Genomic DNA, 15,027 nt, shown 5'->3' with positions numbered 1-15,027 from the left:
AAACTTTAACTCAAATTTATTAACTTTTTTTTACTATAATAGTTAACATATATTTAACTATGTATTCTTTTTCTATATTTGAATGTATACTTTCAAAAGAAGCGGGGGAAATATACCCCCACTTTATGTTTATTGTTTGTATGTATTTGTTTGTTTTTATGAAAAAATAATAAAAAAATTGAAAAAAAAAAAAAAGAAACCCACCTAATATGTAATTACAATGTAGAAAATCTGCTAGAATTAAAGCAGCAAAATAGTTTCCTTGAGCAACAGCTCTAAAACTCCTTGTTCAGTTTTTGCACTGGATGTTTGAGGTGGTGGTAGGGAGTGTCAGACATGGAGATCTGTTCCAAAGCTTGCTCAGCTATGCCAGCAGTCTTTCTGCAGAGGAAAGGAATCAAGGCAAACATTGAGATATGATTTCTACTGACTGCAGGGAGGTCTGGAAACCTACCAAGCCTGTAACAGCATAAAAATTCTATGCAGTCTTTTTACTTATGCAATTTTTGGTCTGCTTTATAAATCATCTTTGTCAGAACATTTTGTAGTATCTTTTCTTTTCTGCTAATGTACTTTATAATATAAAAATAAGTGGGGTGATATTACCACGGTACTATCAACCTGAGATATACTTGTAAAAGTTCTGATTGAGTTGTGTTCACTGGGAACTGTCAGCCATTGAGCACTGAAGAATGCATTGCCCTTTTACCTGGTTTTGCAATGCTAAAACCAGGCTGAAACAGAGAAATGGAGATGGTTGTGTGGATGAATGGTTTGTGCATAAAGTTTGCTTTGAATCCCAGCGGCCGATAAGGTCCCACAGAGTGGGTCTTCTCTGGGTCCCGGTGACTAAACAATGTCGTTTGGCGGGCCCCAGGGGAAGAGCCTTCTCTGTGGCGGCCCTGGCCCTCTGGAATCAACTTCCCCCAGAGATTAGAACTGCCCCCACCCTCCTTGTCTTTTGCAAATTACTTAAGACCCACCTGTATTGCCAGGCATGGGGGAATTGAGACATCTCCTCCAGGCTTTTATATTTTTATGTATGGTATGCGTGTGTTGCATGGTTTTTAAATGATGGGTTTTTTAGATGTTTTTAAATATTAGATTTGTTTACATTGTAACACTGTTATTATTATTGTTGTGAGCCGCCCCGAGTCTTCGGAGAGGGGCGGCATACAAATCTAATAAATTATTATTATTATTATTATTATTATTATTATTATTATTATTGTTGTTGTTGTTGTTGTTATTATTATTATTATTATTATTATTATTAATAATAATTAACTATCCTCCTAAACCAGGGTGAGACACACGCCTTCGATTGGATGACTTTCTTTGTAACCTTGGTACAACCTTTATAAGGATAACTTCCTTTGTAGCTCCACGTAAGAAGAGATGCTTTCTATGAATGCTTTCAGCAATGGCAAAAACCGCAGAACTACTTAACACTTCCTCAGAATTCATGTCACACCAAATCAAGGGATGTCTCACCTGAATTGCCACAGCTATTTGTAGCTCTCCAAAACTTTGGCTACAGCTCTAGAAGAAGAAGAAAAAAAATCATGTAAGGTTTCTTTGCTTTGACTTCAAAGTCATCTCCACGCTGTTTTCTTGGCTACACTTTAGAAGTGGCTCGCTTGGTCTATTGGGATGTTTTTCGGCTTCTCCATCTAGCTGATATTTGTGGGATCTTCTGCTTGTCTTTTGCCCAAGTACTAACCACATTTGAACCTGCTTAGGAAAAAAAAATGACATGCACGAACTTGTGTAACTAATAAATATGTAACGAAATATAAATTACATGAAAATTAGTTTTTCTAAGAGTCCATTTACAGGTAATCCTCAACTTTCAACCATAAATTTCTGTGGCTAAGCAAGACCAGTTGTTAAGTGCATTTCCTCTGTTATATGACCTTCCTTGCCATAGTTGTTAAGTGAATCCCTACAATTTTAAATGAATCTGGCTTTGACTTTGCTTGTGAGAAACAAAGATGCTCATATATCACATGACCCTGAACATTGCAACCATTATAACTACCTGCCATTTGCAAAACATCTGAATTTTAACCCCGTGGATGCTGCAATGGTTGTAAGGGTGAAAAACTGTTATGTCATGTTTTTCAGTGGTATTGTAATTTTGAACAGTCTAAATGAATAGCTGGAAGTCAAGGACAACTTGTACTTCATTATCTTGGCCAGGCTCACTTTGGGCATGTTGCTGTCTCTGGATCTTTATTTTATTTTATTTTTTATTTTATTTTTATTATTTCTTTCTTTATTTTTGTCACGTAAGTATTGGTAGTATACAAAGATATAACAATATTTACATGCATGATAATAATAAGAGAGAAACATTAGGACAGGGGATGATAGGCACGCTGGTATACTTATGCACGCTTCTTACTGTCTTACCACTTGCTGTCTTGGGCTTTTTGACTAAGAGCAGTTATACATACTTACCATAAACCCAAGTGTTATTATCCAGACATGATTAGATTTATGCATCAAGTACAGAGCTGAAATGCTACTGGTTCAGCCCATTCGGGCATACAGGTAGAGGGGGCGGCTGATAGTTCGGAGAACCGGTATTGGTTGCAGCGCGAGGCTTTGCCCACCCATCCTGTTGTGGTTAGCTCTGGCCCAGCTCCTGCCCCAAGGACTGTGGATGTGGGGGAGACATCCACATGCCAGGCCTGTTTTGCTCCCGATGGAATCTGCTGATGAAGGCTCCTCTGACCAAGAAGACATGAGTGACAGGGAGGAGGAGAGTGTGGCAGACAGCTCAGAAGGAGATCAATTATCTAGCTCCTCCTTGGATTCAGAACAAGAGTTAATGATACAGCCACGCATGCGGAGAGCGATGCATAGGCAGCAACAACTGAGAGATTATTATCAAAGAAAATGAGGCCACCTATGGTTGGGTGGGGCTGTGGTAATTAGTGAGGCTGCTATAAATAGCAGCCTGTGGGTTTGGCCATTATGGGGGATTATCTGATCGTTGTGTTTCGTGCCTGCCTTGCTGACTACGACCTTGGTGTGTTGATTTCCCCCCGCTTTGAAACTAAACCAGAGCAAAGTGTGTTTCACTTTGTGAAAGAAGGACTGTGAATTGCCTCACAGCTGCAAGCTAAGTATCACGGAACTGATAAGGGACTTGTACAAATTACCAGGTTGTTTGGAGACGAGTGCTCTTTGCTATACAAAAAGAGGGCTTAGTTTATTTGAATTTTCATTATAAAGAACATTGTTTTGAATTTTCAAACGTGTGTGTGTCTGAATTTTGTACCTGTGAATTTTTGGGAGGATTCTACCAGAGACCCCGACAGAACACGTCCAGACACTGCCATTTTCTTTTTTAACCCTCTGTACATGTGCAAATACTTCTGTGCATGTGCAAAGAGTGAAAAGGCATGTGTGTCTGAATCAGTAGGGAAGTTAAGTAAGTTTCACTGCTGATCGAGCAATATCCAAACCATGTAAGTCTGCTTAGGACTTTGTGTAATTTATGTACTGAGATAAGCATTTTGGATACAGCAATTAAATTAAAAATAGATATATTTGTTAACATTAAGTTTAGTTCAGTTAAACCCATCCTATAATAATGGCATCATGCTGAAACTCTTCTCAACAAATGGACCGGACAGAATTTTAAGGCAAAGCAGTAATTTGTATACTTGCTCAGGCCGATTTGTCTACTAAATAAATGACTGTCAAATAAATCTATATAACTATGATTTTCCTTCTGCCTTTCTGAGAATTTTTTTTCTGCACCAGCCAAAAAGATTTAACAGAAAGTCTAACAGAGCTGAATGAGTTCAACCACCTCGCCAGTAAATGGCATGATATTTATTTGAGTTGGCAAATTTGTTAAGGAGGATACCATCTGGGAGAGATTTATTTTCCCTAAGTAAAAGCAACTGGAGGAAAACGAAGATATTTTAAAAGACCATATAATCCTGTTGAAAAAGAAGAGAGGAAGAAAAACATTAAAAAATATAACTTTTTCTTGGAAGAATCCAAATTAGGTTTCCAGCTCAGAACAAGATTTATACAGTGATACATCTCAATGCAGAATAGTGAACTTTTAAGCAGCAAGAGAGGAAAAATTCAAAAATTTATATGAGAACCCCAAGTTGTTCAGATCACCGCTTCATTTTATTTATTGATTCAATTTTTATGCCGCCCTTCTCCTTAGACTCAGGGCGGCTTACCTCATGTTAGCAATAGCACTTTTTAACAAAGCCAGCATATTGCCCCCACAATCTGGGTCCTCATTTTACCCACCTCGGAAGGAGGGAAGACTGAATCAACCTTGAGCCGGTGATGAGATTTGAACAGCTGACCTACAGATCATTGTTGGTTCTCCCCTCCATTTCTTTATTGATAAATGAGATAAACTTCCTTTAATTCTGTTCTGTCGGGCTCTCTGGTAGACTCCTCCCAAAAATTCACAGGTACAAATTTCAGACACACACACGTTTGAAAATTCAAAACAATGTTCTTTATAATGAAAATTCACTTAAACCAAGCCCTCTTTTGGTATAGCAAAGAGCACTCGTCTCCAAACAAACTGGTAATTTGTACAAGTCCCTTATCAGTTCTGTGATACTTAGCTTGCAGCTGTGAGGCAATTCACAGTCCTTCCTCTTTCATAAAGTGAAACACACTTTGATCTGCTTTAGTTTCAAAGCGGGGGAAAATCAGCACACAAAAGGTCAAAGTCAGTAAAGCAGTCACGAAACACAATGATCAGATAATCCTCCACAATGGCCAAACCCACAGGCTGCTATTTATAGCAGCCTCACTAATTACCACAGCCCCACCCAACCACAGGTGGCCTCATTTTCTTTGATAATAATCTCTCATTTGTTGTTGCCTATGCATCGCTCTCCGCATGCGTGGCTGTATCGTTAACTCTTGTTCTGAATCCAAGGAGGAGCTAGATAATTGATCTCCTTCTGAGCTGTCTGCCACACTCTCCTCTTCCCTGTCACTCATGTCTTCTTGGTCAGAGGAGCCTTCATCAGCAGATTCTACCGGGGGCAAAACAGGCCTGCAGCATGTGGATGTCTCCCCCACATCCACAGTCCTTGGGGCAATTATCTAGCTCCTCCTTGGATTCAGGCTCCTAAGGAAACGATCAGGAACGCAGTTCCGGTAGCAAAATTTGGAGCTCCACCCCAGAGCACCCAATTTGCACTGAAAGATATTGAAACAAAATGCATAAGCCACACCCACAGTGTGGTAGTAAAAAATTTGTTAGCCCATCACTGAGAGTAAGCCACCCAGAGAAACTGGGTCTGAGATGGGTGGCTACAGAAATTGAATCAATAAATATATTTTTCCTCTTTTTACTGAAACTTTAACATCTAAAAAAAAGAGAATTTGTGCATATTAACCCAGAATTCTACTTGTGCTCCAGTGTAAAGTTCTGAATGTTTACGAAAATCTTTATTTATTTCATTCAAAAGAAGCACCAAGATTGTGCATTTGTGAATGAATTAATTGCTTCTTCAACAAAGAAGGAATGAAGAATTGTACATATGGCTGAATGTTACATGTGAAATAGATAATTTGGGAAACTTCTCTTTTGTATAATATAGTGGAAAATTGAACTAATTCATTTAGGTCAACATGATTTTCCCTCATTAGTGATGGGCGAACCCAACGGTGTTCAGGTTCGGCAAGTTCAGACGAACTTCACGCAAAGTTTGGCCGAACCCGAACGGTCCATGACGCCAAAGTTCCGCCCCCGGAATCCCATCGTTTTTTTATTTTTACGGATTTTTATTTTTATTTATTTTTATTTTTACGAAAAAGGATGCCACAGCGGTGCCGCAAGCAAAGGGAGGTCCTTTCACGTAAAAATAAAAAAAATATTTTTACATGAAAAGACCTCCCTTTGAAGGAGCTGGGGAATCCCAAGAAGAGATTCCGGGGCGGAGCTTTGACATCACGTATACCGGCAGGTTGCTTAGGACGCCAAGGTGACCACTTCCTGGATTCTGGGGGTGGCACTAGAATAATGGAGGGAGGATGGAATCTAGGAAGTGATCACTTTAGAATTGGACTCAATTTCCCAGTTATTGGGCGAGCAATTGGATTGCATTTAACCTGTGCCTTGTGTGTACCAGAAAATCCCTTTGACATTTAAAAAGGGAGCTGTTTCTGTTTTTCTGTTTATAAAAACTTTTGGGTTTTCCTTTTATCATGTGGTGTGTGTCTTCCTGGACTAATTACCCTGTAATTACGGGCAGTTGAAACACGCCGGCAGAACAACGTCACAAAAACACTTTTGTGTATTTTGTGCATACTTTTCCATTTTTTATATAATCATCTGCGTAATGATCGTCTCATGCCTCTTAATTTCTTTCCTCTCTGGACTATATTCTATTTTTAAAATTGCTAACATAATTTCTTGGAATGGAAACTCATTTTCCTCCAGATTAGGAAAGAAAAGGCAAATTTCTTTTTTTATGAAAGTATATTTGTGAATTGATTTTGCTGCATAAGCCATAGCAATGCAGTGTTTGAAGCAGTTCTATAAAAGAATCATACACGTCAGTAATTGCATAAGCTGAAATTCAAGGTTTCAGCTATTGCTAGTGTACAAGCATATATAAGTGAGTGATGTTCAGTTTAACACATCTTGCAAATTATTCATTTATAAATTCTTCACTTTGTACCCGATTATCAAAGCAGCTATCTATTAAGAAATTAAATATATAGCTTTTCTAAAATCACGTCACCTTAGAATGCAATCAGGAGATTGAATATTTGGGGCATACATAAGTGCACTGGTGTGCCTTTCGTTCCCTGTCCAATTGTCTTTCCTTTCTCTCAGTTATCATATATATTTTCTTTCTTTCATATATCCTCTCCTCTAAGTTCACTTTACCCTTAGATATATTACTACATGTCTATTTTTCTTCCTACGGTATGTATTTGTGTATTGGACAAATGAATAAATAAATAAATAAAAAATATTTCTCCACATCAAAAACTTCCTTCCTGTAGAACAGGGCTGTAAAACTCGCGTCCTACAGGCTGGATGTGGCAAGCTCTGGCCACACCCATGCCCGGTTTAGCGATGCTGTGATGACACGAGTTTGACATCTCTGCTGTAGAAAGTTGATACTCAATGTTACTGTATGTTAGCCCGTCTTCCGGGCATTCTTCGTTATGATCAGCTGATATATTTAGCCTGTCCTGGAAGGACTATATTATTTGGTGTTTCTCTGAGCCTGGCAATAACACATCTTCTCTCTGCTCTGCATTAAGAACATGAATATGGTTTCTATATTTTTAATAGAATTATTTAATTATGTTTTAGATTTGTATACCGCCCCTCTCCGTAGACATACAAAAGCATGCACTACTGTATTTGTAGTCTTTGCAAGTGCTAGTTGAGGTTGGAGATGATACAGGTGCCTTGTTCAGAAGAATTGTGCTTTTCGCCTTGTGGTGCGAAGTCCCTCATGGAGTAAATATAAACTATTACACACAGTCTAATTAGTGTAAAACAGTGTGATACAATTGCTAGGAGAATGGAGTCCTCAGAACTTCAGCCATGAATATAGTATTTATTATTAAAATATGATTAAATTGCCTTTCAAAGAGAGATTGAACAGAATAACAGAGTTGGAAGGGACTTTGTAGATCATCTAGTTTAACCTCCTGTCCAGGCAGGAGACACTAAACCAGTGATGGCGAACCTATGGCATGGGTGCCACAGGTGGCACATGGAGCCATATCTGCTGGTACACCAGCTGTTGCCCTAGCTCAGTTCCAACATGCATGTGTATGCTGGGCAGCTGAGTTTTGGCTGCCACAGAAGCTCTGGGAGGACATTTTTGGCTCCCAGAGAGCCTCTTGGGGAATGGAGGAGGGCGTTTTTTACCCTCCCCCAGTTCCAGGGAAGCCTTGGGTAGGGTGAAATACAAGCCTACTGGGCCCACCAGAAGTTGGGGAAAAGGCCATTTCTGGTCTCCAGAGGGCATCTGGGGGATAGGGAAAGCTGTTTTCGCTCTCCCCAGGCATTGAATTATGAGTGTGGGCACTCCTATATGCACGATAGCACACGCGCATGCTCTTTCGGCACCCAAGGGAAAAAAGGTTTGCTATCACTGCCCTAAGCCCTATCTAACATATGTCAATCCAGTCTCTTTTTGAAAGCGTCCAGTGATGAAGCTCCCACAATTTCTGAAGAGAAGCTGTTCCATGGGTTGATTGTTCTGTCAGAAAATTTCTCCTTATTTCTAGGTTGAATCTCTCCTTGATCAGTTTCCATCCATTATCCTTTGTCTGGTTTTTCAGGTGCTTTGGAAAAATAGGTTGACCCCCCGTCCTCTCCATGTCAGCCAAATATTGATTCAAATATTGGAACATTTCTAAGGCTACTGGTGTGTGAGGAATTCCAGTAAATACAGTGAAACCTATTTCTAGGTAATCTTGTGCTAAACTATTGTTTAATTGTTTTAAAAGATAACAATATCCAATGAATTCAAGTTGTTGCAGTACTGTCATGAAAATATTATATTTCAGGGTCTTTGGGGGGTCTCTGAGATTGGTGTTTTTTTCTTGTAGACATTTTATTACCAAAGTAGGTAACTTCAAAAAATAGTCTCAGAATATCAGAATAACAGAGATGGAAGGGACCTTGGAGGTCTTCTAGTCCAATCTCCCGTGTCTCCGTTGGATTTAATGAGGAAAGATGGGACAAAAAAAAGCAGTAAACTTAATTGGAATAAAAGAAATATCAGGCTAGATGTTGGATTTTTATTGATGGCAATTTTTTTAAATTCACCTAATGGACTAGCGTATATTGCTGTATGCATATGAATGAATAGAGAGGGAAATAACTTTTTGAAAGCATTAGCAGTTAATAAAAATTAGTAGTTTTATGCCCTATGTTTTAACAAGGAATATTTACTTCTATCTTTGACTGGTAGAATAAAGTTAACTCATGGGGCTACCTTTGAAAAGTGTTCGGAAACTCCAGATCGTGCAGAACGCGGCCGCGAGAGCCATTGTGGAGCTTCCCAGATTCGCCCACGTATCTATTATTTTATTTATTTTATTATTTGGATTTGTATGCCGCCCCTCTCCGAAGACTCGACAAAACTCCATGGCCTGCATTGGCTGCAGATCAGTTTCCGGTCACAATTGAAAGTGTTGGTCATGACCTTTAAAGCCCTACATGGCATTGGACCAGAGTACCTCTGGAACCGCCTGCTACCGCACGAATCCCAGCGGCCGATAAGGTCCCACAGAGTTGGCCTTCTCTGGATCCCGTCGACTAAACAATGTCGTCTGGCGGGCCCCAGTTGAAGAGCCTTCTCTGTGGTGGCCCCGGCCCTCTGGAATCAACTCCCCCCGGAGATTAGAACTGCTCCCACCCTCCTTGTCTTCCATAAACTACTTAAGACCCACCATACCGCCAGGCATGGGGGATTTGAGACATCTTTCCCCCAGGCTCATTATAATTTATGTTTGTTATGTATGTGCTGTTTGGTTTTTAATTATGATAGGGTTTTTAGTTATTTTTAATATTATATTTGTGCCATTATATTATTGTTTTTATCGTTGTTGTGAGCCGCCCCGGGTCTTCGGAGAGGGGCGGCATACAAATCTAATAAATTGAATTGAATTGAATATTTAGTATTTATACATAGGGTCAAGTCTTCAGGAGCAGCTGCTTTAAAGCTAATAAACAAAAAAAGCTTATTTTTCTAAATGATGGTTTTGTCATCCATTTTGGGTTTTGAGTTTCACATTCTTGTTGCTATCAGTCCCCCAGCTTCCATTTCACTTCACTGTTTTTTCTGGATCAAATTGGCTCCTTGAGGAAATGCATCAAGGACATGGTCAATGGAAAACACAAACTGGATATGAATGAAGAGCCAAATATTCACGCTCCTCTGAAAGAGGTTTCAGTGGGAAATAGAGGGCAAGATATCAACTTTCCCTGCATTCTCGATAACAACTGTCCCTCATTGTATTGTGTACTGTATTGAGAATACGTCTACTCTCTGGCTCTTAAAAAAAATGAAAGTTGTTATATAAAACTTTCTGTAAGCATCTGACACTTTCTAGCTTCTTTGGTTCGGGAGATTATAATTTAGAATTCAGTGTTCAAATTTCAGATCGTGCAGAATGCAGCTGCGAGAGCTATCATGGGCTTTCCTAAATATGCCCATGTCACACCAACACTCCGCAGTCTGCATTGGTTGCCGATCAGTTTCCGGTCACAGTTCAAAGTGTTGGTTATGACCTATAAAGCCCTTCATGGCACCGGACCAGATTATCTCAGGGACCGCCTTCTGCTGCACGAATCCCAGCGACCGATTAGGTCCCACAGAGTGGGTCTTCTCCGGGTCCCGTCAACTAAACAATGCCGCTTGGCGGGACCCAGGGGAAGAGCCTTATATGTGGTGGCCCCGGCCCTCTGGAACCAACTCCCCCCAGAGATTAGAATTGCCCCCACCCTCCTTGCCTTTTGTAAGCTACTTAAAACCCACCTCTGCCGTCAGGCATGGGGGAACTGAGATACTCTTTCCCCCTAGGCCTTTACAATTTTATGCATGGTATGTCTGAATGTATGTTTAGTTTTTACTTTAATGGGTTTTTAATTGTTTTTACTATTGGATTATTGTGTATACTGTTTTATTATTGTTATTAGCCGCCCCGAGAGGGGCAGCATACAAATCCAATAAATCAAATCAAATCAAATCAAATCAAATCAAATATTAGTAATTTGATTCTGATTTGTCAATCATTTTATACTTGTGGTTTGATTTCACCACTTTTTAGTGGATAAAATTTATCCCCCTCCTAGAAGTATTTAGTTTGTAAGACATGGATGTCTTTCAGAGAAGAGGTTGTTTATCAAAACTTGCACTATTGCAGGCTCAGCATTGCAGTACAATGCTTTTTGGTACACGTGTGATGATGACATGTGTACAAAAGAGGAATAGCTGGATTTCTATCATCTTGTAGACCTGGTTGCCTTTGCCTGTCAGCTCAACAAAGCAAGTGGTGTTAAACAAAACCAATGCCACGCGAATCAGTAATACTTTTATCGCAACAGCTATAATAGCAGAATGTTGCAAGTCTGAAAGTACTCTCCCCTCCCTCCCTTGATCTTTGGGTGAACTATAGAGAGGAGTCAGAGATGTCTTCTCAAGTTACTTTTTCGGACCTGGGTTTCAGCCCCTTTATCTTTTAATTCCAACAACAGTTAGGAATATTTGTCTATGCAAACCTGATACATGCTGAAATTACTAGAATGGTAAAAAAAAATTCAATATTAAGCAAAAAATATTTTCAGTATTAAGCCAAAATCAAGAACACAGGAGCATAACCTCAAATTGACAGGAGGGAAGTTCAAAAGTAATATTAGAAAATTATTACTTCAGAGAGAGAGAGTACAGAAAGCTTGGGACCATTTCCAGCGGAGGTAGCAGGTCAATCATCAATATCTGAATTTAAACGTATTTCCATCATTCAACAAAAATTAAAAATAATAAATATATACATTTTTAAAAATCACCTCACGAAGGTAGATTTCATGGACCACTAGACCTTTTTTTCTACTGTCAGTTTATGTTTCCTTGTTTCTAAATGGAAGCCTGAAAGAAATAAGGTATTCCATAAACCCAAACAGCTTTAGCAGATTACCTCATGCCATTATTTTTATGTTAGGGAAAACTCTTTTCCAACTCCAGATGTGCACAAAAAGATACATAGCCTGCCAAGCCTTCCCACACATTAGTTCAAACTGTCCCAAATACCTTTTCCAGCTGAAGCCTTTTCCATTGCTTTGCAGAAAAGGAAGAAAAACTAACATCTCTAGGATTGTCTTTTAGGTTACTTGGTTTTGCCCTGATTCAGTTTGGGTATAGTGTTTAATTCTTATCATTCCTTCTTTTGAAAGGATCATATAATTTGAGAAAGATACCTGTTATAGTCTAACCTAGTGATGGCAAATCTTTTTCAGCTCAGGTGCCAAAAGGGTGCATGAGCGCACGACAGAGTGTGCATGAGTGCCCACACCCATAATGCAATGCTCCCCCCCATGCATGTGCCCAACCCCCATGCTGCTCGCTCTGCACATTCACGCAGGCCTCACTGAAGGTTTCCATGGTTGAAGATGGATGGACCCTGAGCCTTACAAATCCTTGGTTAATACTTTGACATTGAGAAATTCCCACAGACTCCAATGTCTAGTGCCACAATTTGTAATGCATCTTTGGCCTCGGTGTAACAATGAATGTACAAAAGGGTCATTGCTGTGCTTATTTGATCATATGTTCTCCCTTAGTTCTGCTGAATGCCTCTGAGTAAACCACAGTCATTAATATTTTAGTATGTGTGTGTACATGTTTGAAGACTTTTCCAGAACTCAAGAGTAAAATTATTGATTTATTTTATTTATTTATTTATTTATTTTGCTGCCCTCCTTAGACTCAGGGTGGCTTACAACATGTTAGGAATAGCACTTTTGAACAGAGCCAGCCTATTGCCCCCACAATCCGGCTCCTCATTTTACCCACCTCGGAAGGATGGAAGGCTGAGTCAACCTTGAGCCGGTGATGAGATTTGAACCGCTGACCTACAGATCTACAGTCAACTTCAGTGGCCTGCAGTACAGCACTCTACCTGCTGTGCCACCCCACCTCTAATGCAATGTCATTTGAGAAAAAGGACTCTAAACGGAGTAGTCAAGGAATGGGATGATCTGTAATTGGCTATACATGTACAACAATAGATTTGTTAAAGCAATAAATTCCACCCAATTCTTAGTGACTCTAGGGCAGTAATGGTAAATCATTTTGGTTCGTGTGCCAAAAGGTGTGTAGGGGTATGCTAACATTTCTTTCCTCTCCCCCCATGCATGTGCACCCCCCACGCTACCCCTGAACATGAGCCCAATCCGCCCTGTCCCCATGGATGCACACAAGCCTCACTGAAGACTGTGACCATGAAAAAAAACAACGGCCAAATGGGCAAATCAGAAGTTTGGAAAAAACGGACTTCTGGTTTGCCCGTTGTGCTGTTTTTTGCATTCTGGAGAATTCAGGGAAGCTTCCTTGAACTCTCTGGAGTACAAAAAAACAGCACAATGGGCAAACTGGAAGTGCACTTTCAGAACTTCCGGTTCGCCTGTTGGGCGTTTTTTTGTATTCCGGGGCATCCAAAGGGTGAAACGGCCTTTGTCAAGGGTGAAAATCATCTGGCCAGCGCGTGCATGCGCACTGGACCTGACCTAGGGCAATGTCTCGCATGACCTCCAATATGGCTCTGTGTGCCACCTGTGGGCTATAGATTTGCCATCACGGCTCTAGGCACTCACAACTGTGAAAGAAATATCAATACAACCAATAAACATGAAACATAAAGATAAAAGATGCAAGTATGACAGACCAAGGTGAATGAAGGAAGGACCTTCACTCTCTCATGCAAAACAACTGAGATAAGAGCCCAAACATCATGGATCTTCTGAACAACACTAGAGTGCATACAGAAATGAAACCTTTTTGGAAATTTCAGTGCATAACCATATAGTGGTGCCATACTGCCCTCTGCTGGATCATTTAGCTAATGCAGGCAACTAGCTTTCGGCATAATTTCTCATTTTATTTTGAGGCAAACATGCAGGGAACTACTGCAATGCAGGAATGCTAAGTCACTAAGATCATCACACCATCATTCTCAACAGATTTGGCAGAAGAAACAAATGGAGCTGTAAATACGTATAAACTACAGCAAGCTTCTATTATGGACTGTCCTCATCCAAAGTTTCATTTCACTCCAAAACAAATAGTACCTACGAATTTTGGAATTAAAACATGATCTGAAATAATAAGACCAATGGATTCTATGTCACAGAAATATGGAGAAATTTATTTATCTATAACAGTTCCTAACAGTCTCAAAATCCACCTGTTCTATGATCCCCAACTGTATATAAGCAGGCACATTTGGTAAGATTGGTAATAAAAATTGTAACTGCGACTTATGATTTGCTTCCAGAAATTAATATTTATCAATATTTATTAGCTAGCTTTAAAATTGTAGCCTTTGCTGGATGCATACTTATTGAGAATTACATTCCTTTCATACGTACTTGGAGGATATGGACTAGCTATATGTACCCATTCCACTCACGTTTCATACCTGGTTTGTGTTGTAGTTCAGCCTAAGCCAGATCGAAGACCAGCTGCGTCTCTGCTGGCTCCATGCCCGGGGGAGGCTGAGAGCGGAGAGGAGAGTTCTTTGCAGTCAGACAGTGCAGACAGCAGTAACGAAAGTGAAGGTGATGCAAGGCCTGAGAGCCCTGGGGAAGGGTTATCTCATACAAGTAGCTGTGATTCCCTGGAGTCCCTGGATGATGACGCACAAGCTATCATTAGTATGTGGCAGAGACGCATAGCTCAAAGGAGAAATCAACTGCGTAGATATTATCAGCGTTGAATGAGGAACACCAGGGGGTTGGGTGTTGTCCTCATTATCAGGGAAGGGTTTATAAGGCATGAGAACCATTCCGGCAGCATGGAGTCTTATCAAAGGGGAGTTGGTGTTATCTACATTTTCTCTCAGCGTTTTTGTTCCTGGCTCGTGGCCCAGCAGCCTTGAAGATTGGTGGGAGGTGTGTGTCTGTTGGCTCAACAGCCTCGTCTGGCATTAAGGATCCTGTGTTTCTGTATGAACAATTGCCTTCGTGTATCTATTTGGAGTTCCAGTGTTTTCCTGATCTGTACATTTTCTGTTGGCTTCTTTTCTCTTTACCATTATAAAACTGTGTTTGGATTCAACTGGTGTGTCTGGCTTATCTTTTTGGGTTGGTCATAGCTTCTGGAGTGACCCAGACAGAACAATTTGACAGCAAGGATACAGTATGAGAGATTTCTGCTTGGCCTCATGGATGCGAGGCTGTGAAGTTCCACAAGGAACCAGTCTATCACTCTGGTTGTTTTAATATCTATATGAAGCATCTGGGCAAAGTCATTTTAGTATTTGGAG

Source organism: Erythrolamprus reginae, chromosome 1 (assembly GCF_031021105.1).
Source record: "Erythrolamprus reginae isolate rEryReg1 chromosome 1, rEryReg1.hap1, whole genome shotgun sequence".
Taxonomy (NCBI): domain Eukaryota; kingdom Metazoa; phylum Chordata; class Lepidosauria; order Squamata; family Dipsadidae; genus Erythrolamprus; species Erythrolamprus reginae.
The sequence above is the reverse complement of the archived record's forward strand: the minus strand, read 5'-3'. Positions refer to the sequence as shown.